Source organism: Stenella coeruleoalba (genome assembly GCF_951394435.1).
Source record: "Stenella coeruleoalba genome assembly, chromosome: 7".
Classification (NCBI taxonomy): Eukaryota; Metazoa; Chordata; class Mammalia; order Artiodactyla; family Delphinidae; genus Stenella; species Stenella coeruleoalba.
In genome coordinates, this window is record NC_137153.1 from 98,544,430 (window position 1) to 98,569,431 (window position 25,002).

General features: G+C 43.5%; 2 long non-coding RNA genes across 3 annotated transcripts in view; one reads left to right on the top strand and one right to left on the bottom strand.

The window, feature by feature from the left end:
- LOC307189488 overlaps positions 1 to 14,765 on the bottom strand; it is a 615,258-nt gene extending 600,493 nt beyond the window's left edge. For both annotated transcript variants that reach the window (XR_013829198.1, XR_013829199.1), the window contains exon 1: positions 13,961 to 14,765. This is a non-coding gene — a long non-coding RNA (uncharacterized lncRNA). The remainder of the gene's footprint in view (positions 1 to 13,960) is intronic.
- On the top strand, positions 13,816 to 24,775 carry LOC307189489. Its single transcript, XR_013829200.1, has 4 exons — positions 13,816 to 14,038; positions 16,007 to 16,184; positions 16,659 to 16,792; positions 20,672 to 24,775. It is a non-coding gene; the product is annotated as an uncharacterized lncRNA (long non-coding RNA).
- Positions 24,776 to 25,002: the final 227 nt, after the last annotated feature.

Here is a 25,002-nt window from a genome sequence, read left to right on the forward strand (position 1 = left end):
AAAAAGCCGTACATTCAATCTGATCCCACTTTTAGGGACAACTAGGGAAATTTAAATATGGCCTATGTATTATTTTTGCAGGTATGATAATGGTACTGTGATTATGTCAAAGAATGTCTGTTCTTAAGAAATGAATGCTTTAGTGTTGTGAATTTTTTTAATTACTTTCAAACAATTCGGAATAAAAGCAGAGAGAGAATGTTAACTAGGAAATGATGAATGATGGAAATCTAGGAAAGTGATATATGGGCATTCATTGTACTACTCTTTTAACTTTTCTGCTACTTAAAAATTTCTCAAAATAAGAATTGGGAGAGAAAAATGCTGGGGAACAGTGGCTAGTTTTATTTATTTGCAAGGCTGTTCTGAGTTCAGGCTGTTTCCTTTGCCAGCACCACATCCTTAAAAATGTGTGCTCTCAGAATGCATGTATACAATGTTGTCATCTCCAGTAACCCAATATGGCTTTAGGCTGCTCTTTCTTTCTTTTCCCATTCTTTTAATGTGTTTTGAGAAACTACAACTGTTCCAGAGAACATCTCTCTCTCTCTCTCTCTCTCTCTCTCTCTCTCTCTCTCTCTCTCTCTCTCTCTCTCTCTCTCTCTCTCTCTCCCCCCCTCTCCCTCCCTCCCTCCCTCCCCCTCCCACTCTCTCTCTCTCACTCACTCACTCTCTCTCTCTCTCTCTCTCTCTCTCTCTCTCTCACACACACACACACACACACACACACACACACACACGAAATAATTAAATCAGTGATGTCAAATGCATGGCACATATGCCACCAGAACCCCTACCAACCAATGACAGTCATCACTAATTGATCAAGGTACTCTTTCCTGCCAAACCTCATTATACCTCAGAATCCTGCAAACACAGCTCTCCAGGTAACTTTGATTAATGCATGGGAACTGGCATGTGAGATTAAACCATTGCCACACATTTATTAAATAGTCTACTTTAGCAGAACCTTAAAAAACTCTGATTGTCATTAGTGTCTTTGAGGTGGCTATGAAAAAAAGAGCTCAAAACCTGGAGCCAAAGACCTGAACTCAAATCCAACCTCTGCCTCTTACTCCTTGAACCTTGGGAAAGTCTCTCAAAGTTCTTTGGCCCTCAGTTTCCCCATCTGTAATGAAACCTTCCTCACAGGGGTATAAAGTAGTTGAAATGAAATAATGAACACTTTGTAAATGCCAAAGACATTTACATATGAACAGTGGCATCACGAAAAATGGAAAATTTACTATTGGAAAAGCCATTGCTACAGTATTGATTATAATTCAGAATAGAGGATGAGTTCTAAGGGCCTAAAGCGTTTTTTGTTTTTAAGCCAATCCAGAAACAGGGCAAATTCTGAGGGCTCCTTCTCAGTATCCTTTGCTGGTTCTTCATTTCTAATTTATGAAAGGGCTCAGTCGTCAGATATTTTTGCTGTTCGCACCATAGGTGACTTCCTCTAACCGCGTGGCTCTTAAGCACAATTCATATGCTGTTGACTCTCAAATTTTAAAAGTGTAACAAGATGTTAAAAAGGGAGTTTAGACCAAGGCCTCAACACAATAGATATCAAATACTAAAGTAAGGGGCTGATGCAAATCAATATTTTCAAAGTGGTTATCTAAAAACAGTTTAATTTGCACCCCTCACTGTAAGCAATGTCATAAAATGGTCCAACTACCAGAGATTGAAGGGAGGGAGAATATGTAAAAGGCTTTCTTTGAAGAAAGCTGTGCTGTGAATAGCTCCTCTCCCTGGAGAATAGAAAGGACGGGGGAAGCCCCCTCAGCTCAGACCTAGTGATAGGGGATGACTCAGAGAGCTGATATGCATTCCCTGGAGTCTGAAGAAAGGGGGTGGGGAGAGCTGCTTAATTAACTGGAGTCTGACCCCCCACCACCATTGGGGAATCTAAAGGTGAGAGGTTGCTAAAGCAGTGGGTGACAGCAGAGAAGAGATTCCCTTGGGGATAGCCAAGGCACAGGGTGTATATTTCCTGTGGACAGGAGGCGAGCCACGCAGGAGAGTCAGCAAGAGCCTTATCATCCTAGCTCAAGTGTTCTGCTTGGTGCGATGATGGGACTGTAAATGAGAAAGTCTGTGTGGAATGAGCTGCGGGGAACCCCACGGCAGCTGGAGGAACAGGATGCATCACCCACACCAGTGGAGCTGACAAAAGAGGAGCTACAGCAGTGGAGCCTCCAAAGAATCTACAAAAGAACCAAGGAAGACACAGCCTTAAATATTAGCCAGCCCCAGAGAAAGTAAAATCATGTTAAGATGGTCCCAGACAAGTAAGAACTTTCTGATCTCTTTCCCCTCTACCCTCCTAGTGGAGTGTTGACACCAACTCTGGAGTAGCTGAAACCATAGCTAATGAGATGATAAACAAGAAAGGGAAAAAAGCCAGCCATAACTTCTTCCCCAGTGGGGGTAACTGACCTGCTAAGGTAGAGGAAGTTGGAAGCAAAAGAAACATGACCTTTTAATGAAGATGTAAGTATTAAGTAACAAACTGAACTGGACATTCTTGTTTCTGAATCAAGTGTCTGGTTTCCTACTTAAAGAGAACCATGGGACTTAGAGTGACCAGAAAAATCATGGTGCCTGCCAGAGTTTTCACCTTAAAATTGCATTCCAATTGATTCCCAGAGCTGTGCTTCTTCACAATACTTGTTATAGTGGTATAATATGCATCTCAGAATTATCATATCCAAATACAAATTCTTGATTTGTACTCCATCTCCCAGATCTATTCTTCCTACAGTCTTTCCATCTCGTTAAAAAAGAACTCCATCATTCCTCTTGATCAGGCCAAAATCCTTGAAGTTATCCTTGAATCCTTTCTTTCTTTAACATCCTAGATCCAAACTATCAGCAAATCCTTTGAGAAGTTATTCTGAATCCAACCACTTTTTACCACCACCGGACCTAAACCACAATTGTGTCTCCCTTTCCTGTTTATTCTCATCTCCCTACATTCTACTCTCAACACAGCAGCCCAAAGTGACCCTTGTAAATCATGTAAGATGTGCTCAAAAGCCTTCAAAGCTTTCATTTTTAACTTGTAATAAAAGCCAGTGTTCTTAGAATGCCTACATGATCTAGCCCTTAATCTTTTTCAAACCTCATCTCCTACCACCCCCTCATTGCTTGCCATGATCTGGCCACACTGGGATCCTTGCTTTTCCTCAAACTTGCTAAGCACTCATCCAACTCAAGACCTTTACACTTGCTGTTCTTTCTGCCGGAAATTCTCTTCCCCTTGTAGATTTCTGCTCAAATATCACCTTATCAGAAAAGCCTCTCCTGACTGCCTAATATAAATAGCAACTCCATCTTTCCCTTCTCCCCCACTCCCTTCTCTCCTACTCCTGATCTCCCTATCCTCCTCCTTTACTATAGTTATGCCCATGTCACTTAGAGCCACCTGAAATGCTATGCATTTATTTGCTTGTTTATTTTCTGCCTTCCTCTACCAGCATGTCAGCACCCCAAGGCTAGGATTTAGCTTGGTCCATGGTTGTGAGCACTCAATATTTTTTGAGTAAATGAATAATTTATATTGAAGTACTTATAAGAGATCCTAAGCTACAATAATTTTATATTTAAAAAACTCTTCCATGGTCCCTTATGTTACTTGGAAACAAATTCTGAAAATGGAGGAGAGCTGGGTCCCCTCAGCCTCCTCCTGACTTCTTTCAGGCCTACCCTCCCCCGATCCCATCTCTCAACAGGAACACATCCCTGGTTCTCACACTAGAAGACTTGCCAGGAAGTCGGGGCGGGGGGGGGGGCGGGGAGCCCATGGGGTCTCTCCTTGGCAACCATGGTTGCCATCAAGACTTCACTCTGACACATGCAGGTACCAGGGCCAGATCCAGGGCTCTCCAGGCCTCTGTTCTGACCACCAGACAAGAATGTCTGTCTCTGTTAATTTGACTTAACCTCTGTTTAATTACTAACCTAGTAGTTTCTGCTCTCCGCTTAGCTGCTTGTCAAGTATATGGCACTTTTGATAATTTAAGGGTTAGAATTTAGTCTATTTTTGTAAATGAAAATCAGCCTGGAGCCAGAGTTTCCCTTTTATTCAGCAAGACAAAACAGACAGCACATGAAAGGCGGGCACACTATAATTTTGTCTTTTCTGATACATTAAAAGCAGGCCTTTGCACACTGGCTGCTTGCTGTCAACTAGAAACCTCTACTGGGCCTGTAAATATGAAGTCTAGTGCTTTCAGATGATTAGGTTTTTTTTTTTTCTTTCTGTGTCCAGCTTGGTTGGAAAAATTACACAGCAAGGTCAGGAGACCACAATGAGAGGCAGCCTGGGGGGTGCCCAGAGAGCCTGGGGACTAGCAGCTGGAGCCTAGGTTTCAGGACTGGCTCCACAGCCTCTGGGCTCAATAACTTGAATGCTTATCTAAGATAATTTTAGGTGGATTGATGAATTCTATAACACTTGTTCATTCAAACTGACATCTATTTGGCATATCACAGATATGAGGGACAGGAGTTACACAAGTGAGAAGATATGATCCCTTTCCCCAGGGAGCACTCAGTCTAATGAATAGATAAGTTAGGAAAAGAGACAATCTCAGTCTTGTTATAATCAAGGTGTACGGAAAGCAACCTGGGAGGCTGGGGATAAAAGGGAGTCAGTCTACCTGAAGGATGAGTAGGTATTTACCAGGATTCAGGATGTGGGCTCAGGACAGAGAGGATAGCCCATGCAAAGGCCTGAGATAGCCTGTGCTGAACAGAAAAAGGAAAATTGGGATTCCCTGGTGGCGCAGTAGTTAAGAATCCTCCTCCCAATGCAGGGGACATGGGTTTAAGCCCTGGTCCAGGAAGATCCCACATGCCGTGGACAACAAAGCCCATGTGCCACAACTACTGAGCCTGCGCTCTGGAGCCCGCAAGCCACAACTACTGAGCCTGCGCTCTAGACCCCGTGAGCCACAACTACTGAAGCCCGCGCCTAGAGCCCATGCTCCGCAACAAGAGAAGCCACTGCAGTGAGAAGCCCACACACCAGAACAAAGAGCAGCCTCTGCTCGACGCAACTAGAGAAAGCCCACACGTAGCAACGAAGACCCAATGCAGCCAAAAATAAATTAATTAATTAAATAAATTTATAAAAAAGAAAAAGGAACGTTCACTGTAGGCTATGTGTGAGGGGGGAGCAAAGCTGAGGAGGGTGTGGAGGCAGGGGGATAAGAGGAAAAGTGAAGAAAGTGAGGTTTGACCCATTAGATTACAGACCAGTGGTGAGGTTACAAAAAACCTTGAGGTCATGTGGTAAAATGGGCATGATAGAAGTAATAGTTAACAATTATTGGGCACTTATTACCATGTTCTGGGTACTTTCCACTTAAATCTACAGCGTTCAGAGATGCTAAGTTACTTGCCCAAGATGATTCAGCTGAGAAGAGGTGAAGATGGGAATTTAAAGGCAATCTGCAGACTCCAGAGCCTAACCCTTAACCATCACACTACCTTACCAGAAGTTCTCAACTATTAAATGAGCTAATGGATATGAAAGTACATTGTAGACTGTAAAGTGCTGCCTAAATGTAGCACTGGTGTTTATTTATTTTTTTATTAATTTATTTATTTATTTTTGGCTGCGTTGGGTCTTCTTTGCTGCACACAGGCTTTCTCTAGCTGCGGCGAGCAGGGGCTACTTTTCGTTGCAGTGTGCGGGCTTCTCATTGTGGTGGCTTCTCTTGTCGCGGAGCATGGGCTCTCGGTGCACAGGCTTCAGTCGTTGTGGCACATGGGCTCAGTAGTTGTGGCTCACAGCTCTAGAGCGCAGGCTCAGTAGTTGTGGCACACGGGCTTAGTTGCTCCGCAGCATGTGGGATCTTCCCGGACCAGGGCTCGAACCCGTGTCCCCTGCACTGGCAGGTGGATTCTTAACCACTGAGCCACCAGGGAAGTCCCTACACTGGTGTTTATTAGTTTTGTTACAAGAATCCCCAAAATAGGAGGTCTCTCTTCATTGATTTTTTTTTTTTTTTTTTTTTTTTTTTTGCGGTATGCGGGCCTCTCACTGTTGTGGCCTCTCCCATTGCGGAGCGCAGGCTCAGCGGCCATGGCTCACGGGCCCAGCCACTCTGCGGCATGTGGGATCTTCCCGGACCGAGGCACGAACCCGTGTCCCCTGCATCGGCAGGCGGACTCTCAACCACTGTGCCACCAGGGAAGCCCTCTTCATTGATATTTGACAGGGTAACCCTGAGCATTTTCTCCCAGGCTCAGAATAGCAAGCAAGAAAGGCTGTGAGAGACAGAGATCACTCCGGATGAAAGGAAAGGACATCTGGGCTTTCATGAGTCACACTGGGGGGGATGGAAGAATGATAAAAATCAAATGAAGCAGCCCTTCTGAAAGCTTAGCCTTTGCTGGCACCTACTGGTGCCCATGACAGATGTGCCAGCTTCATGGAGAATTATCCCCTGGAGGATAAATGCCCCAGGGCAGTTGTACATGTGAAGGGGATGGTGTGGGGAGGAGGGGAAGAGTTGCAGCTGGTCTAAAAGGCTGGGAGACCTGAGAAGCTGCTGTGCATCTGTGGAAAAAAAACTTCAGCCTGGAACTCACTAATCATAACCATTACTTAGCACCACCTATGGGCATGTACTGCACTGCACTGAGGGTCTCACACACCTTCTCCGAAAACAGCAGAAGCCCCAACCCCACCAGCTCAGCAAAATGTAATTCTCTTTGTTTCAGAGATGCAGATAGCTCTAGGAGATTACCTGATTGGACCAGGGTCACATAACTAACTAGTAACTAGCAATCCTAATTTAGGATCAAAGTTGAATTTAATTAATACCCTTTTTTACAGCACCAGGATGCTTCCAAAAGACATACATTCAGGGCTTCCCTGGTGGCGCAGTGGTTGAGAGTCCCCCTGCCGATGCAGGGGACATGGGTTTGTGCCCCGGTCCGGGAAGATCCCACATGCCGCAGAGCAGCTGGGCCCGTGAGCCATGGCCGCTGGGCTTGTGCGTCCGGAGCCTGCGCTCCGCAACGGGAAAGGCCACAACAGTGAGAGGCCCGCGTACCGCAAAAAAAAAAAAAAAAAAAAAAAAAAGACATACATTCAAAGCTTAATTCTCCCAATTATTATATCTGTGATCCTGGCCCTCTCAATTCACTACTGGGAGTTTTGTGTTGACTGATTAAAGAGTTGATTTTCCTGCGTCATTCCAGAAAAGGTTTACATCTTAAATCCTTATCTGCAATATGGGGAGAAACCCCCTCCCAGTGTGTTTGTAGAGATTCTGAAAAAGGGATTAGGTCTGGAACACAAATAACAATGTAACTACCTTTAAAACCTGAAGACCTGCTACCTCATAAAATATATCTTTGAACTTCATGGCTCCAAATAGAAATGAGAATTCTAAGTTGCCCCCTGAAATGTTTCCAAACTTATCGATATGGAAACCACTGTCCTAGGTCACTTATCAGTTAACATTCACATCCTGAAAAATTCTCTTCACCCTGTGTGTCCAAACAAAGATCCAGAAAACTCATTGTCTAGAGCTCAGTTGAAATTTAAAGGAAACAAAGATACTAGATAGATCCAACCATGTGAAATTACCAAAGGGGTTTGACATAATTAATGCAGGTCTTCAAAAAGACAGTACCATTATCACTGCAGAATGATCGGGCAAGCCCATCCTGGGCCAAATGTCAGCAGGCAGGCGTAAGAATCACCTGCGTGACTGTTTAATATGCAGATTATGGACCCACCCACAGATCCAGTACTGGAGTTGGAGCGGGGAAGTTCAGGAATCTGGCTTTTTCAAAGGCATCCCAAGTATCCCAAGACAGAAAGACTACTCTAGGGGACTTCCCCTCAAGCATTTCCAAACCTGAAGAATATTCTGTCCCCAATAACTCTAAAGACAGAATCTCAAGATGCTGCACTTCTCAAAGGGCATCCTTAGTCAGCTTAAGGGCAGGTCAGTTTGAGGACCTCTACTGTAAAAGTAGGCAAGCACCTGGTGCTTTCCAGCTGTGAGAAGTCTTTTGAGTGCCCATCTTTTTTGTTTTAATGACCCACCCCTCCTTTTGTGGTTTTCTTTATTTTATTTTGTTTTGTTGCCTGAAATTAATGATTATTGCAAGGGAATCTAGACCCCTTTTTAATAGCTGCATTTGGGTAATGTACCCCTCGCTCTACCCTCCAGGACAGAATTACTGCGGCTCCACTAGTTGGTTTAGTGACTATTTATGCCCATCTTCCACATCACAGACCCAAACCAAAGCCTCATTATTTCTACCATGTTTGTTTTGCTGCAGAATAGTAACATTTACATGGACATGGGTTTTTTCTCTATCTTATAATTTGGATTGTTTAGTTTTCCTTTTTGGACTTCTTTGATGCTGCTGAAGAAAGAAGTCCACAAAAATCTGGAGAAAGGAAGAGAGTGGGCTGCAGGGGGCAGAGTAGGTGGAAGTGTTGTTTGCTTCTCTGTCTCCTCGGCCGCCCCCCACCACTCCCCCCACAGCTGGACCAAGCTATCACCTTTCTATTTCTGCTTTTCTGCCTCTTACAGCCGGGCTGAAATATGTCAGCAGTATCACTGATTTACTATGAAACCTTGAGCGGGTCTCTTTCCCTCTCCAGGCCTTGCTTCTCATGTGAACAGTGAAGGTATACAACCAAACAATCTCTAAATTTAGTAACTTTCATAAGCCCAATGGACTGTCGCTCATTCCTCTGTGACAGCCATGTGACTTGGGGCAACTTATTTAACCCATCTGATAGACCACCAAAATGAGTCACACCCTTCTCTTTTCTAACTCTGATGAATAAAAAAAGTTGCTTCCTTATACCCAAGGCATGAAAATAGTAACCAATCCATGTTCCCTCAGAAGTCCCTGAGTTCCGAAGACAAGACCATTACTGTACTAAATTCTCCAAAGGGTTTCCAAGGCTTTAAATCCTCTATGACATCCCCGACACACCCACCACCCCCACTAGCCCCAGTGCAACCTTAAAACCTTCTAGGGTTAAATTCTGCCTCTCCTCTCCCCTTTATGTCTTGCTGGAGGGTTCTATGAGAAATGTCATTCCACTTCTAGGTATGTACTCTAGAAAAGCATTTTCAAATGTCCACAATAAGGCATACAGAAGGATATTCACTGGGGCCTTATTTACCATAAGGAATAATCAGAAAAAAATGTCCATCAACTAAAAAAATAATAATAATAAAACTCTGAGAAATCCATTTAATAGAATACTGTGCAGCACTTCAAAAGAATGAGGCAGATCCAAAAATACTAATATGGGTAGACTGACAAGACATATTGTTGAGTAAAAGAAGCATGCTACAGAACGGTATGCATAGTATATCTCTTATGCAAAAAAAGTAAACTGTACATATTCTAAGTATATATATATACACACATATACATACACACACACACACATACATATATAAATACATAGCAGAGGTCTGGGAGGATGTGTAACAAACTGGTGACGTTGCTTACCTCCAAGGAAGGGATGGTCAAGGGGACTTTATGTGAAATATTTTAATATTTTTACTCAAAGGATATAATCATAAATTACTTACGAAATTTAAATTATTTTGAAATAATACAGCCCCTAAGTATATGACAATAGCACAAAAAATGGGGGGAAAGAAAAGTTCTTACTCTATACATGAACTGGTATAATATAATTTGAAGATGACTATTCAAAAATGTGATAAAGATGAAAATTAAATAACATAAAGAAATTTTTATTAAAAAAAGAGGTTTAACAAATAAGACAAGAGTGAAGAGAAAGCAGAATCATAAAAAAATAATCTACAAGCAGGTTAGCAAAAAGAAGGGAAAGGAAGAAAGAACAGATGGAACAAATAGAAAATGACTAGCCAGATGGTAGATTTAAATGTAACCATATCAATAGTAAAAATGTAAGTAATCTACACACCCCAATTAGAAGGCAGAGACTGTCAGATTGGATAAAAAAGCAAGACAACACATTATGCTGTCTACAGGAAACTCACCTTCAATATAAAGACATAAATAAGTAAAAGGTTAAAATGATGCAAAAAGACCATGCCAACACTAATCAGAGAGCTGAGTGCCCTTATGAATACTAGACAAAGCAGACTTCAGAACAGGAATATTACCAGAGATAAAGAGAGTCATTACATAATGATAAAGGGGACAATTCAACAACAACAAGATATAAGAATCCTAAATGTATATACACCTAAGATTGGAGCTTCAAAACGGCATGAAGCAAAAATTGCTAGAACTCAGAAAAGAAACGGACAATTCCATGATTATAGTCAGAAACATCAACGACCCTCTTAGTAATAGAAGAAGCCGAAAGAAATTAGTAAGGACATAGAAGACCTGAACAACACTATAAACCAACTTGACCTAATTGATATTTATAGAGTATTCTAGTCAACAAACAGCAGAATACGCAGTCTTTTCAAGTACAGTTGACCACTGAAAAACACGGGTTTGAACTGCGCAGATCCACTCATATGCGGATTTTTTTTCAAAAGTAAATACTAGAGTACTACACAATCCCTGATTGGTTGAATCCATGGATGTGGAACCTTGGATACAGAAGAACCGTGGATACGAAGAGTTGGCTATAAGTTAGTCATATGTAAATATGAAATAGTCACCAAGAATATACTGGGTCATAAGTTAAATCTCGACAAAGTTTAAAAAACTGAAATTGTACAAAGTATGTTCTCAATACTTTGAATTAATGCTTTGAATTCACAATATAATTAAATTAGAAATCAAGAATAGAAAGATATTTGGAAAATTTCCCACACTTCTAAATCACTCAAAGTCAAATGATAAATTATAAAAACTTGAATTGAAAATGAAAACACATGAAAAGTTGTGGGATATAGATAAATCAGTGTTTACAGGGAAATTCAAAGCATTCAAAATTTATAGTGTTAGTACCCCAGTAAACATGGTAAATACTCCTAAGACCCACTAGACTTTCTATAAGAAGTGTGACTAGCACAACCCCACAAAATGACACAGTACAAGAAGGGCAAGGATTCAGGCCTGTTCCAGGAAAGCAGTGTTACCACAGGAAGTAGAGTGGCTATGGTGAGCAAGCTAGGCAGATTTTCCAGCAAAGGCTAAAACTACAAAGAAAACTGTGCTAAGGCTTGAACGCTTAAGCCCTATTATACATCTAAAAGAATGCCAGCTATTAATAGATGCATGCATTATGAACTGGGAAGAGACAACAAAAGGCCAAATCATCCTGTTGTGGGCTTCACCTTTTGTTTTATTACAAAGGAAATAATATCTTGAGGCTACGTTAACTTCAAAAAAAATAAGTTTATATTAAGAAGAGTAGAATAGTTTCAAATCAATGCTCTAACGAGAATTCACCTTAAGAAACTAGAAAAACAAAGGCAATATAAAGTCAGAGCAAACAGAAGGACATAAAAATGAGCAGAAATCTGCGAAATAAAACCAGAAAAACAAAGAAGAAAATCAATGAAACCAGAAGCTGTTTCTTTGAGAAAAAAAAAAAAAGACAACTGATAAACCTCTACTCAGACTGATCAAGAAAGTGAAGGCACAAATTACCAACATCAAGAATGAAAGAGGGGAAATCACCAGATCTACTAACATTAGAAGAATAAGAAAATATTATGAACTATGCTAATAAATTCACCAACTTGGATGAAATGGACAAATTCCCTGAAAAAAAAACACAGCCCTGACCTACTGTAGTAGACTGTGAGAACTCTAGTGTTTATCTGCCTAAGGAACTCCAGGTAGAGAAATCAAAATGATTAAGGAGAAAAAAGAACCCTCCTACATTGTTGTCAGGAATGTAAATTGGTGTAGGCACTATGGAAAACAGTATGGAGGTTCCTTAAAAAACTAAAAATAGGGCTTCCCTGGTGGCGCAGTGGTTGAGAGTCTGCCTGCCAATGCAGGGGACATGGGTTCATGCCCCGGTCCGGGGAGATCCCCCATGCCGCAGAGCAGCTGGGCCCATGAGCCATGGCTGCTGAGCCTGCGCATCCGGAGCCTGTGCTCCGCAACGGGAGAGGCCACAACAGTGAGAGGCCCACGTACCGCAAAAAAAAAAAAAAAAAAAAAAAAAAACTAAAAATAGAGTTACCATGTGATCCAGCAATCCCATTCCTGGGCATATATCCAGAGAAAACTCTAACTGGAAATGATACATGCACCCCAATTTTCATAGCAGCACTATTTACAATAGCCAAGACCTTGAAGCAGCCTAAATGTCCACTGACAGATGAATGAATAAAGAAGATGTGGGGAGCGGAGGGGTGTATGTAAAAAAAAAAAAAAAAAAAATATATATATATATATATATATATATATATATAGGAATATTACTCAGCCATAAAAAAGAATGAAATAATGCCACTTGCAGCAACATGGATGGACCTAGAGATTATCATACTAAGTGAAGTCAGACAGAGGAAGACAAATATTATATGATATCACTTATATGTGGAATAAAAAAATGATATAAATGAACTTACAAAACAGAAATAGACTCATGCAGAAAACAAACTTATGGTTAACAAAGGGGAAAGGAGGGGAGGATAAATTAGGAGTTTGGGATTAACAGATACACACTACTATATATAAAATATTGATAGATAAACAACAAGGACCTACTGTACAGCATGGGAACTACATTCAACATCTTGTGATAACCTACAGTGGAAAAGAATCTGAAAAAGAATGTGTGTGCATATAATATACGCAAAATCTGAATCATTTTGCTGTACACCTGAAACTAATTATGTAAATCAACTATACTTCAATTAAAAAAACAATAGGATGCCGAAGCACTGAACAAAACAGGTGTGTTTACTGGAGTAGAAAAACTGCAGAGTTGAAAGTAGTAGAAGCTAAAGAAGTAGAAATCAGGAAGTAGAGGATTAGTTAAAATCAGAGATTAGTTAAGAAGCCACCGCATAATTTGGTGATCGACAATGAAGGTCTGAACTCCCAAGGTAGTAGTAAGAATGAAGAGAAGATTAAAATTTGAGAAATAGGTAACCAGTAAAATCAGCAGAACTTGGTGACTGACTGATTACGGGAAGGATGAAGGAGGAGGAGGCGCACAGAAGGGCCCTTATGCATTGGGCTTGGGGACCAGGTGCTACTAATAGATACTGGGACTTGCCAAGCAAGGGTGGCTGATGGCAGAGGAAGATCATTGTCTACATTTACAGATTTTAGGTATGGGGTACCTGTGGGAAATCAAGGTTGGGAATGTTCAGCGAGCATCCAGATGTATAAATGTGAAGCAAATGGGAGAAGTCAGTAATGAAATAACTACCACATGGGTAGATATCTTGCCTAAGAGACTTACAGAAAGAGAAGAGGGGTGGCTCAAGGGTAGAACCCTGGATGAGAAAATAAAGTTCAAGAAAAGCTTTATGATTTTGGAATAAGTCAGTTCTAAGCAAGTGCAATCATGCACAAACATGTTAAGTAACGTCTTACAATATCAAAAACTTGGAACAAACCTACATATCATAGAAAAACAGAATGGTTAATATGGAAGACACTAAAAATGATATTTAGGAAGAGTGTACAATGATACAGACATTGCTTACCTTTTCCCACCTTTTAAAAAATATATGTATTTATATTATTTAAACACTGAAAACACGCACAGCAAAGCTGGGAAAAAATACATCAAAATGTTAGTATTACGTGTTTTGAGTTTAGCGGTCCATGGGGTACTGCCATCTACTATTCTCTATCTTGCAAACTCGCTATAAAACACTTAGGCAAGAGTAAGACAACCTGTTCCCCCAAAATGAAGAACCATGGTATTTCCTTCCCTCTCTAGTGACCACGCCCACATCACTCCAGAGTTCCTGTGTAACACAGGACCTGGCGTTGAGGGCCCGCAACGGAAGCATGGCTGTATCGGTACCTGTTGTGAAGGCAGCTGCAAGGTTCTGTGCCCTCGGCCCCACCACGTCGGCTGGAGGCCTCAGCCCAGCCCAGGGAGGTGAGATCCCTGCATCCGTCTGCACAGGGTCCTGCGTCTGCCCCTCAGGCGTGGTCTCATCTCCGCAGTCACGCTGCCCTTTCCCATCATGGGCCTTTCCCTCGGGGCCTCACCAGGCCTGCCTCCTGGCCTGGCTGGCAGGGCCTTTGCAGCAGCTTCTCAGAAAACAACTCCCAGCGGGCAGCAAAGCACCCCGCACAATGTGGTTACTGGTACTGCTGGGAGCGCGCCAGCTGCGACCTTACCAGCCCAGGTGGCAACCGCAGCAGAGCCTCTGGGCCAGCCTTGGGCCCTGGCGCTGACCAAAGGTGCGCGGTTCCTTCCACTCCTCTCGGCCACCTCACTAGGTCGGTGTACGGTCCTGTTCCAGGCCTGTGGGAGGGTGACATCTGGGCTGGGAGCCCAAGGACTTGCCCAGAGCCCACTAGACAGCAGTCGGTGTTACAGTGATGGTGACGAAGATGTCCTCTTTAAGTTCAGGCAGAGAGGGCAGGTCCCGTGCTCAGGGCCTCCGGGGCCTTTCAGGGCCTTGGGAGGCCGCAGCCTGGATGGTGTGGCCCCCGTGGGCTGAGGTGAAGCGATAGCCAGTGGAACAACGCAGGCAGTAGAGGTGGAAGCGCCCCTCAGTCTGCCGGAAAGCCCCGTTACAACCTCATCCGCGAGGGGAATCCGGAGCTGTGACTTCCGGGTTCAGGATTCCGAGGAGAAATTGCCGCCGCCTCTAAAAGCGGGCCGGGAGCCCAACGCGGGCCCCGCCCCCAGCCCTTGGCCCCTGTTCCGGATGTGGCCCCGCCCCCGGTATGGCCCCACCCCCAGGGGTAGTCCCACCGGATGTAGTACCCCTCCAGGCCTCGGCCGGGCCCGCGAAGCACGCTGGGTGGGGCCGTGCCTGCGGAGGTTCTGCGCAACGCTTGCTAGTTAGTTCGTCTAAACGGTTATTGACTTACCGTTAACTAGGTGCGATACACCAGGCCAGTAGTGAGGATGATAGAGAAGATCCTGGTACTTTGGGGACCTAGAGAGTAATCCAAAATTACAAATAGAGTTGTGATGGTGAAAGTGAGGGCACCAATCCGGTCTTGGGAGGGTCAAGGAAGGCATCCCAGAAAGACCCCCGCACTTTACATAGCAGTAAGGAAGAGGGAAAGGAGGGTGCTATGCAACCATTTTTGAAGATTTGGTGATGAAAAGTTCCCATCTGAAGGCTTATGATCCCTTCAGAAGTGGGTCAAGGGCTTCCCTGGTGGCGCAGTGGTTGAGAGTCCGCCTGCCGATGCAGGGGACACAGGTTCGTGCCCCGGTCCGCGAAGATCCCACATGCCGCGGAGCGGCTGGGCCCGTGAGCCATGGCCGCTGAGCCTGCGCGTCCGGAGTCTGTGCTCCGCAACGGGGGAGGCCACAACAGTGTAGAGGCCCGCATACCGCAAAAAAAAAAGTGGGCCAAATAGCAAATCTGTTGAGGGGGAGGGAGGGGCAGGAACTTGAGGAAAGTGAAGGAGGTTTGATACCGTTTTTGAGTATGCAGAGAAGGAGCTGACTCAAGGACCAACGCTGTAACTCCACAAGGGGAGGGAGCTTTGTTTTTCTTACTCATGTGTCCCAAGTGCTTCAAACAATGACTCGGATCCTTCACGCAAAGACTCCTCTGGTTTCAACTGAATGTGGACCGTGCACAGTTGTAGTTTTTTGTAAGTGACCTTTTTGCCCTTAGCCTTGTGTCCTGGGACAAAGCCACTGAACAAACAACTCATCCTTTTTCTCCAGGTGACTTTTTCTTGAAGTCTCTTTTACATCTGGGGCAAAAACTGGGGAGGGGTCTTGTTCACTAGAGTGTCAGCTAAATCCGGAAGGGTGACTGGCTTGGAAGATCCCTAATCCTACCTCCCCTCCTTGATGTATTTAATCTTTGGATCTCCTTAAGGTCCTCTCATCCTTTGGGGCTAAATTCTTTTTTTGGCTTTTCCTTAGGGCCTGAAGCTTAGGAACACAGGGCTTCTGCTGACCTAGGCTGCTCCGGAGCTGGGGAATTCCTTGGCCTTGACTAGCTCCCTGGACTGTTTAATCTTTGAAAGAATACCTAAATTCACCTGCATCATCATATTCCTAAAGTGGAAACTCAACTCAGAGAAGATACTGTCCTTCTTTGGTGAGCTCCTTCCCTCTAGAATTTTCCCCCAAGGACTGGGGCTAGGCTTTAAGGTGGGGGCAAAGTCTGGGGCTGAGGAAGCAATGGGGGATTGGTTAAGTGCATTTGGACTGGGGGAGGAGGACATTAGAGATTGAATAAGAGAAAGGGAGACTAGTGTGGGACTGTTATCAAAGACCAGAAAGATAGCCAGGAGGGACTCACTGTGCAGAGAGGAGGACCTCTGAAGAGCTAGCTACATTTGTGCTGCAGAGTCTCGCAAGATTTTGGAATTTGGAGGCTCCTGTGGACTATGCAGTTACTGTGGTTGGCCTTCACATCTCTAGAAGGGTTGGAGGGCTGTGGAGTAGTGCTCAACAGCAAGTGATGCTAAAGAAGATGAGTTGGTAGTATGCCCTCCGTTGTTTTAGAATGATTCCTTCTTCTTTGTCCTCCCAAATCTGGAAATCCACACTCTTTGTGACATATCTTCAGGAGCTTCTGGACAGCAGAGCTAAGGAAAGAGTGTCTGCTTGCTTCCACATGCCTGATTGCAGGGTCTCCCCAGAGACAGAACTTGATGGGTGAAAGGAAAAAGCTCCTCCTGCTGGAAATCACAGTATGAGAAGGTAGGGAAAAACAAGTCCTTAACAGACAGCTGCCCCCGGGAGGAGGTTGAAATGGACAAGGTTTTTGAGCAGTCAATGCCTAAGTCTTTTGCAGTAGAAGTCAGACAAAGGGGGTTTTCTGAAGATAAGCTCTCTGGGACAGCGTTCAGTAGGATTTAAATCAAGCCAAACTGAGTCAGTATTAAAGTAGAGTCTGGCAATGGTGGGGTAGAGACTGTTGGTGATGATGGGTGACAGGCAAATGAATCAGTGGGATTCATGGAGTGAATGGGATGTTGTGAGAGAGGTTGAATTCCTGACCAAAAGGGTACGATCATGCAAGAGGAGGGATCTGGTTGGGGAAGAGAGTCTAGTATCTGAGTGTGTTCTAGGGGAAAGGAGGAAGGGTAGATGATGGGGGTAGAAGATGGTCCCTTAAGATTGTAGCTCTGGAGGCAGAAAGGGATCTGCAGTGTTGAGATTGAATAAGGGGACCTGGGGGGCAGAGTGGAGGCAGAGAGGACCTTCATGGAAAAGATGAGAAAGCTGGTAATGGGGCGAAATAAGGATAAATGAAATGTTAGGAGAGATCAAGGCAAGGAGGACTCCCAGGCAGAGGGGAGAAGGCCATCATGGGAGTGGAAAAAAAGATGAGCGAGAATGTGGGAGCCAGTGACAGAGCCTCTGGTGGCAGAGAGGCCAGTATGGAGGTGAAAGGAGTGATGAGGGAGTGGGACCAATTATGAAGAGCAGGGCAGAGAAGAAAACAGATTATGCAGGAGCAGAGTCAGATACAAAATTGAGAGCAGCAGGGGAAGATGAGACTCTGTAGGGTCCTGGGAAGAAAGGCTGATAAATAGGCCAGAAGTGAAAGGGCTCAGACAGAGGGGCTAGTTATTCATCTTCTGGAAGGTCTGGTAAAAGGGTGGAGGCCAGAGTTAAAGAAGGCTCAAGCAGAGGAGCTGTGGGGACAGAAGGGAACACAGAGGGAGCAGCATCTTTCACAGGATTCCCCAGAGCAGAAGGTCAACCACCACAGTGATGCTTTCCCAACCCTCCCTGCACCAATCTTGACCCAGCAGTTACCAAAACCGCAAGAGGCTGCAAGCTGCCGCCAGGAACAGAGTAGGAACAAGAGGGTCTGACAAGAGTAAGGGCACCTGAAGCATGCTGCCCCTTCCCATGCCCCATATCTGAGACTTCATTATACTCCTTTATACCTCACCCCAAGGCTTGCTTTCTCATTCTGGTATCTGTGGCAACCCCAGGCTGCACTGGGGCCCTAAAATTAGATAGCCCATGCTAGGAAGTGGGAAACAGGAAAGAAAGAAAGAAATTAATAATTTCCAGGAAAGGCCCCTGCCACCACAGCTTCTTTCCGGCAAGTTCAACGAGCCACTAAAACAAGAGGAAAAGTGAAAATTAGTTTGACCTGAAAAAATGAAAATCTGCCATGCCATTCATCAAAATGGGAAAACAGACACCGATCACAGATAAAGCCAGGTGCAAAGTTAGCAGAAAATTATAGTTCTGCCAAGGAAACACTACAGCTGTGAAACGTCTGAATGACACTCAGTAGCATAACTATTACTTTGTTACTGAGAAATCTTGTTTTCCAGAAACTTTGCTTTTGAAGTAAGAACAAAACATCCCCCTCTTGCCTGCAGGATCTAACTGACATTGACACAGAGCACCTGCCTTAATTTTCAACCCTGGTGCAGATTCAGATAAGGGAGTTTGGGACATTAACATTTTGCATCTGTCTTAATTTGTAGTTTCTAAGGAAAGGAAACCTAGTTTCCGCTTTGCCATCCAGACATGATGTTGCCCCTTTACACACAGCCCTGCTTTGCTTTAACATATCAAAATACTATTTCATATAAATTTCACCTATTGCCACCCTTCCCCAAAATTGTATCATAACTTTTCCCTGTCTTGGTGACACACCCCATGATTCCTCCAATGTGTGACCTCCTTCGTTGCAATGAGCCAATAACCCTGACTTTGTCAGACTACAAGTTTGCTCTGGGTGTCCTGATTAGGACATTTGGAGATTCTCTTGATACTTGGTCAAATCCCTCCCTACGAAGGATTGGCCTCTATGATAGTACTAATGTGCATATCTGAGATTCCTTGAGTCTCAAGACATTCAAGATTTGTCTGTCTGATTGTGTGGTTTTACATTGAATTTAGATTCTGGTTGTCTTCTTTGGTCCTTCAATATCAGTTTGTCTCCTGGAATTTTTGGTTTCCCATCAGACTCGTCTCCCCTGGTGAAATTTGGCTTTTAACACCCTGTCCTGCCTTCTATTTATCTATTGTCTTCTATTTGTCTATGAGAACTTTCCCCAGTCTTCTCTAGGTATGAGAACTTGGCTTTGGCAAAGAGCTCTCCACACTTTCTGAGAGCCAGGTGGCTGCTGATTTCTCAGGTCAGCAAGTAGAGGCAGCTTAACCTTAAGGTTGAGGACTCACAACACAAGTGATGTTTTACCTTTGATCAACAGTCAAGCAGTCTCTCATGGGCTTGTCTGCTAACAAGTTTGTGCTACCTCCTGGCATAACTTCACTGAGGAGAAATTAAAATTATAGTGGCCTCTTGGGGAACTTTGACATGAATGAGGATGTTCATTTGAGAAATGCCTGAGGCATAAAGGGAAAAGAAACTCTCAAGAGGAGATTGGATAACTGGTCTGTCTAAAAAAGAATGCTGTGGGCTTCCCTGGTGGCACAGTGGTTGAGAATCTGCCTGCTAATGTAGGGGACACGGGTTCGAGCCCTGGTCTGGGAGGATCCCACATGCTGCGGAGCAACTGGGCCCGTGAGCCAAAACTACTGAGCCTGCTACCCGTATTCATATACATTATATAAGGGCCATAAATTAATAGTGTGTAAGCACCTTTGGCTGATGTGTTTATTCTGTTTGCTGAAAATGTAAAATGTGATCTAAAACATGTACCCATAAAAATTTAGTTAAGCAGTTCTTGGTTTCTTGCCTTTTAGTTTTCCCTGTTTCTAGAGGAAACAAAAATTGGTTACCTTGGCTAAATGTGGTAATCAATAAAAATTATAAAGACTATACTTATATAATAATCACAGAAAATGTGAATATGTATGTAAGATAATGAATATGGTTTGTTAAGGAAATATTAGGTTATTAAATGATAATTCAGTGTAATATATACACTTGTTTTAATATGCTGAGATAAAGTATATCTTAAAAACTAAAATTTCATTATATATGCATTATGTATTTATGTATGTCTACATATACATACAAAGGCATATTAATTTAATTCTATAAATGACAAAAAGGAAAATTCAAAGGTATATTCCATGTTAATAGATTTATTCACAGAAAAAGGCTTATAAATCTTTTACTGCAAATTGTAACATACACATTTTGTGCCTAGATAAGTGTTCTTTTTATTATTATTATTTATTTTATTTATTTTTATTTATTTTTGGCTGAATCAGGTCTTAGTTGCAGCACTCAGGATCTTCGTTGAGGCATGCGGGATCTTTTAGTTGCAGCACGCCAGATCTTTCGTTGCGGCACGCAGGCTTCTCTCTAGTTGTGGCGTGCGGGTTTTCTCTTCTCTAGTTGTGACTTGTGGGCTCCAGAGCATGTGGGCTCTGTAGTTTGCGACATGCAGGCTCTCTAGTTGAGGTGCACAAGCTCAGTAGTTGTAGCACGCAGGCTTAGTTGCCCCATGGCATGTGGGATCTTAGTTCCCTGCCCAGGGGTCAAACCCACGTCCCTTGCATTGTAAGGCAGATTCTTTACCACTGGACCACCAGGGAAGTCCCAAGAGTTTTCTTTTGAATTACCAAAATATCCTGTTAACTCTCTGTTCTTCTCTTGAATAACATAAATTTCTTCATTTTTTGAGTTACTAGGTCAGATATCAGAGGAAGACTGTGGTCGAACTTCAGTGGGAAGGACCTTACCAGGTACTGTAAACAACTAACACAGCAGTAATTCCAGGCCTCCAAAGTCAACAGATATACATGACACGAAGTCACTGGAAGGCTGTCCTGCGACCTCAAACAGAGGAATCGGAGGAATCATTCCAAAGGAGATAACTGAAAGAAGTGTCACCTTCCCCCAAGACCCACCAGACAAGACCACCAGAGCCACAAATTGCTATGCTTTAATCTGCATGTGCTTTTGCTCTTTTTCTTTATTCTTTGCTCTCTGCCAAGTTAAGGTTTAAATTATTGACGCTTCTTATCTATGAACTATGATAACTTGAAGGTCTTTATCCTTAATACTATTTTTTTTTTCTCACCTTAGTCACTCCTCGATGTGAGTCCAATATGAGACTGCATGCAATTACCCCTTCTGTTGGGTGTGTACTTACTTTCCTTTGGGTGCCACCCAACTTCCTTTGCTGTCAATTTCATGGAATTAATCAGCTGATTTCCTTCTTTGGTTGATAAGACTCAACCAAAAAGTGATCTGGGGATGAAAAATAGTGTAATAGGCCAAACAACCAGTATTCTAAAACCCCCTATCACGTGATACATAGAAAGGAAGGTTTTAGTCCTAAACAAAATAATGCTCAGAAACCTTTTGTGAAAATTTAGCTATTCCAAACAAATTTTCACTAAAGCCAGTGATGGGGATGAAAGGAGTGACAAGGGGCTGCTTTGAGAAAACAGAACACAGGGAATTCCCTGGCAGTTCAGTGGTTAGGACTCCACGCTTTCACTGCCAAGGGCCCAGATTCAATCCCAGGTCGGGGTAGAAGAAGACCTGCGCGGTGCAGCCAAAAAAAAAAAAAGAAAGAAAGAAAAGAAAACAGAACACAATGAGAGGAAAGGAGACAGTTAAGAGTTCAGTGAGGGAAGATGGGCCCCAAAGGGTACTCGGGCAAAAAGACAACAGAGGTAAATATGCCTCTGGAGAGTCCCCAGAGAAGATGGAAGCCAGTGTTATGGAGTCTGTACATGGTCTAGAACATAGGCCTCTGTGGAATCCAGTGAGAAGGTAGAAACTAGAGGTACAAGGGCTAAGAGAGGGCCTGGTTATGGGTCCTCTGAGGGTCACTGAGAGGTTGAAGGCAGAGACTGAGCTGACCCCCCTCAGAGGAATGGTAGGAGGCATGGGACTCTGAGGCAGCAGTATCTTCCATAGGCTCCCCAAACAGCAGAATGTCAGCTTCCATGGCCACTACTCCCCACTCACAGTGGGGATCTTCATGAAATGGTGGCCACAAACTTCCTGTAACAGGGAGCTTGTCCAAGTTTCTGCAGAAGACAAGAGGAATAAGCTAAAATCAAGAGGGCTAGGATGGGGGCCTCACAGAGCCGGAAACACACTACATTCCCCCACATCCCAGACTTCACAATGCTTCTCTTATTCCTCACGCCAAGGCTTTCTTTCACATTCCCTTCCCTACTGGTTTCCCCTTCAATGTTAACCCCAGGCTGTACTGGGCCCTGGAACTGCATAAGCCATCCTGGGAAGAGGGATACAGGAGAGAGAGGGAGAGATTAATCTCCTGTTCATTAGGAAAGCTTGTTTTGTGCTACAGTGAATTCTTTTCAGTCAGCCTCTCCAATGTGAGAATCCAAAAGCCTGGGTTACTTGTGGTGAAGAGAGGAGCAAAGTGTTATTTTAGGAGGCTGAGTGGGATGATCCTTTGGGGGAGATGTTTGGGAGACTAGGACTCTGAAAGCACCAAATTTACCATACAGAATTATCCATGCCAACAATACTAAGGCCTTTCACAGACATTATCTCATGTGATCCTCACAACAACCCTGTGAGGTATGGAGGCCAGGTATTACCTCTGAGGAGGAACTTGAACCTTGGGGAAATGAAATAGCTTGTCCAAAATCAGGATCCAGGAGTTCTGCCTCCAAAACCAACAGTGGTTCCCGTATATCTCACACCACCACCAGTGACCAAGAACCAAGGCCCAGCTCCATCATTCTTTGAGTGGGTGGATGGGCAGAACAGGGAATATGAACCCTTCTTGTGAGCCTCCTCTCTGAGAGCTCTATTTCCTAATAGAGAAGTCCTCTAGGAACTGACATCCTCAGAGTGTAGACTGGGCCCTCATGGAAAGGTGAGATTAAGGTTGAACTTGAGTAGCCCAGGGTTGACTAGACAAAACCTTACCTTTTAATTCTATACCTCTGTTCCTCTTTTTGACTCTGCACTGATCTTGAGAGACTAGAGTGAGAGGCTAGGACTGAATTTTCACTTTTTTCTCTCTGGACAAGCAATAGACATTCATTTATTCATAGATAATCTGATTTTCCATATTAATAGAGCTCTGTGATCATCCCTGTTAGTCACTTTAAAGTAGATAAAAATATTTTCTATTTTTCCTTCTTTGCAAATTTCAAGAAGTATTATCTGTATGTTATGCTCAATTGATATTTTCAGTCCTTATCCCCTGCAGATGAAGGGCACTCATTTCCAGAACTGCAGGCACATGTGTATACCTTCACATAGGACTTTCCCCTGCTCACAGAGCTCGGGCTCAGCATCTGATTCAAGGCTTTCAAAGGCTTAGGGCATTGTTCTCCAAATCATCCCTAACACAAAGGGAAGCCTTGGCCCAGAGATACCTGAGGTGGAACCATGACTGGTGAATAAGAGTTGAGGGACTCTGTCCTCCTATAAGAATCCTGAACTCTATTAATAATCCAGCCTTGGCCAGTGACTCACTGTGATAAGGATTTTACCATGGAGCCCTCTGTCACACGCAGATAAAGGGTCTGTGAGCTTCAAGCCCTCCCCTGTTCCCCGCATTCTAATCCTCCCTGAGAGTTTCCGTCTTATGTGGCTCTCTGTAACAACATAATTGATTTAGAAAAGAGGAAGAGGAGGAGAAAAAGGTTAGTCTCTGCTGCTGGCTTACCTTAGGGTTCCTTTGCCAAATTGATATGTCTATTTTTCCTAAAAGTAAGTTTTTGATTTCTCTGTAAGTATTCCAGGAATGGAAAAATGAACCCCATACTATACAGAAAGTGTGAAATGCAACTAGTGCCCCAAGACTCACTGAGATGCATCTGAAAGCAGAGTTTATTTGAAGTGCACCTCAGGCTCAGACGACTGAGCATTGAGAATATGACCCCATCATGGAGCAATGGTACAGTGACAGTGTTCTTGAGGGTGGCAGAGGGCCCTTAAAGGGGAAGGTGAACTCACAATTCCTCTTCACAGCATCCAGCCTGGTAGATCCCTCCAACCTTTCCTGGGCCTTCTATATTCCTCCATCCTTCTTGAGCCATAGTATTTTTCCAGTTCCATTCTTTTATCATATCATAGATACACTGTAGTGTTATTTCCTATTTATTCCTCCTATAACACAGATAGCAGTTGGGTTGTCCATTACCCCCTTGGTCACCTGAGCTTCGATCCTACCAATTATATAGCCTTTGAAAATCTGGAGTTCTTCCAGGAATTTTTGCTAACTCCCAAAGATTTGCATTCTCAGGGTTTCCTGTGCTCTCATCTCCAGCTTCCCACCTCACACCAACCCAGACACAGGACATGACTCCACCTTCACGTTCACCCATAAGAGTCCACTTTCACATAAAAGCATTAGTGAGCAATGTAGTCTTTACAAAAGATATTGTGAGGGTGATAAAGAGTGCTACAGGCAGACCTCACTCCTGGCAAACAACTTTAAAATTTCTAACTGCTGAGTTAAGCGCTGAACTGTTTCCTTACATGAAACAGTCCTAGCCTAGGGCACTCAATCCTTTCCCACCCAGATGATGAGGCTTTGCTGGAACTGGCAGCACAACTATCTTCCAAGAATGAGGGATAGAGTCTCAGTTAACATTGCTACTGGGATATCATTGCTTTTAGGTCCTTTCAGTGAACAGAAAAAGTTAAAAAAAAAAATTAACCATGATTTCATATTAGTATGTACAATTCAAATTTAACACCAGGTATTTTTGGGTTTTTTTTTTTAACAGCTTTACTGGAGTATAATTGCGTACATTGTTGTGTTAGTTGCTGCTGTATAACAAAGTGAATCAGCTATACTTATACATATATCCCCATATCCCCTCTGTCTTGCGTCTCCCTCCCACCCTCCCTATCCCACCCCTCTAGGTGGACACATAGCACCAAGCTGATCTCCCTGTGTTATGCGGCTGCTTCCCACTAGCTCTCTATTTTACATTTGGTAGTGTATATATGTCAATGCCACTCTCTCAGTTCATCTCAGCTTACCCTTCCTCCTCCCTGTATCCTCAAGTCC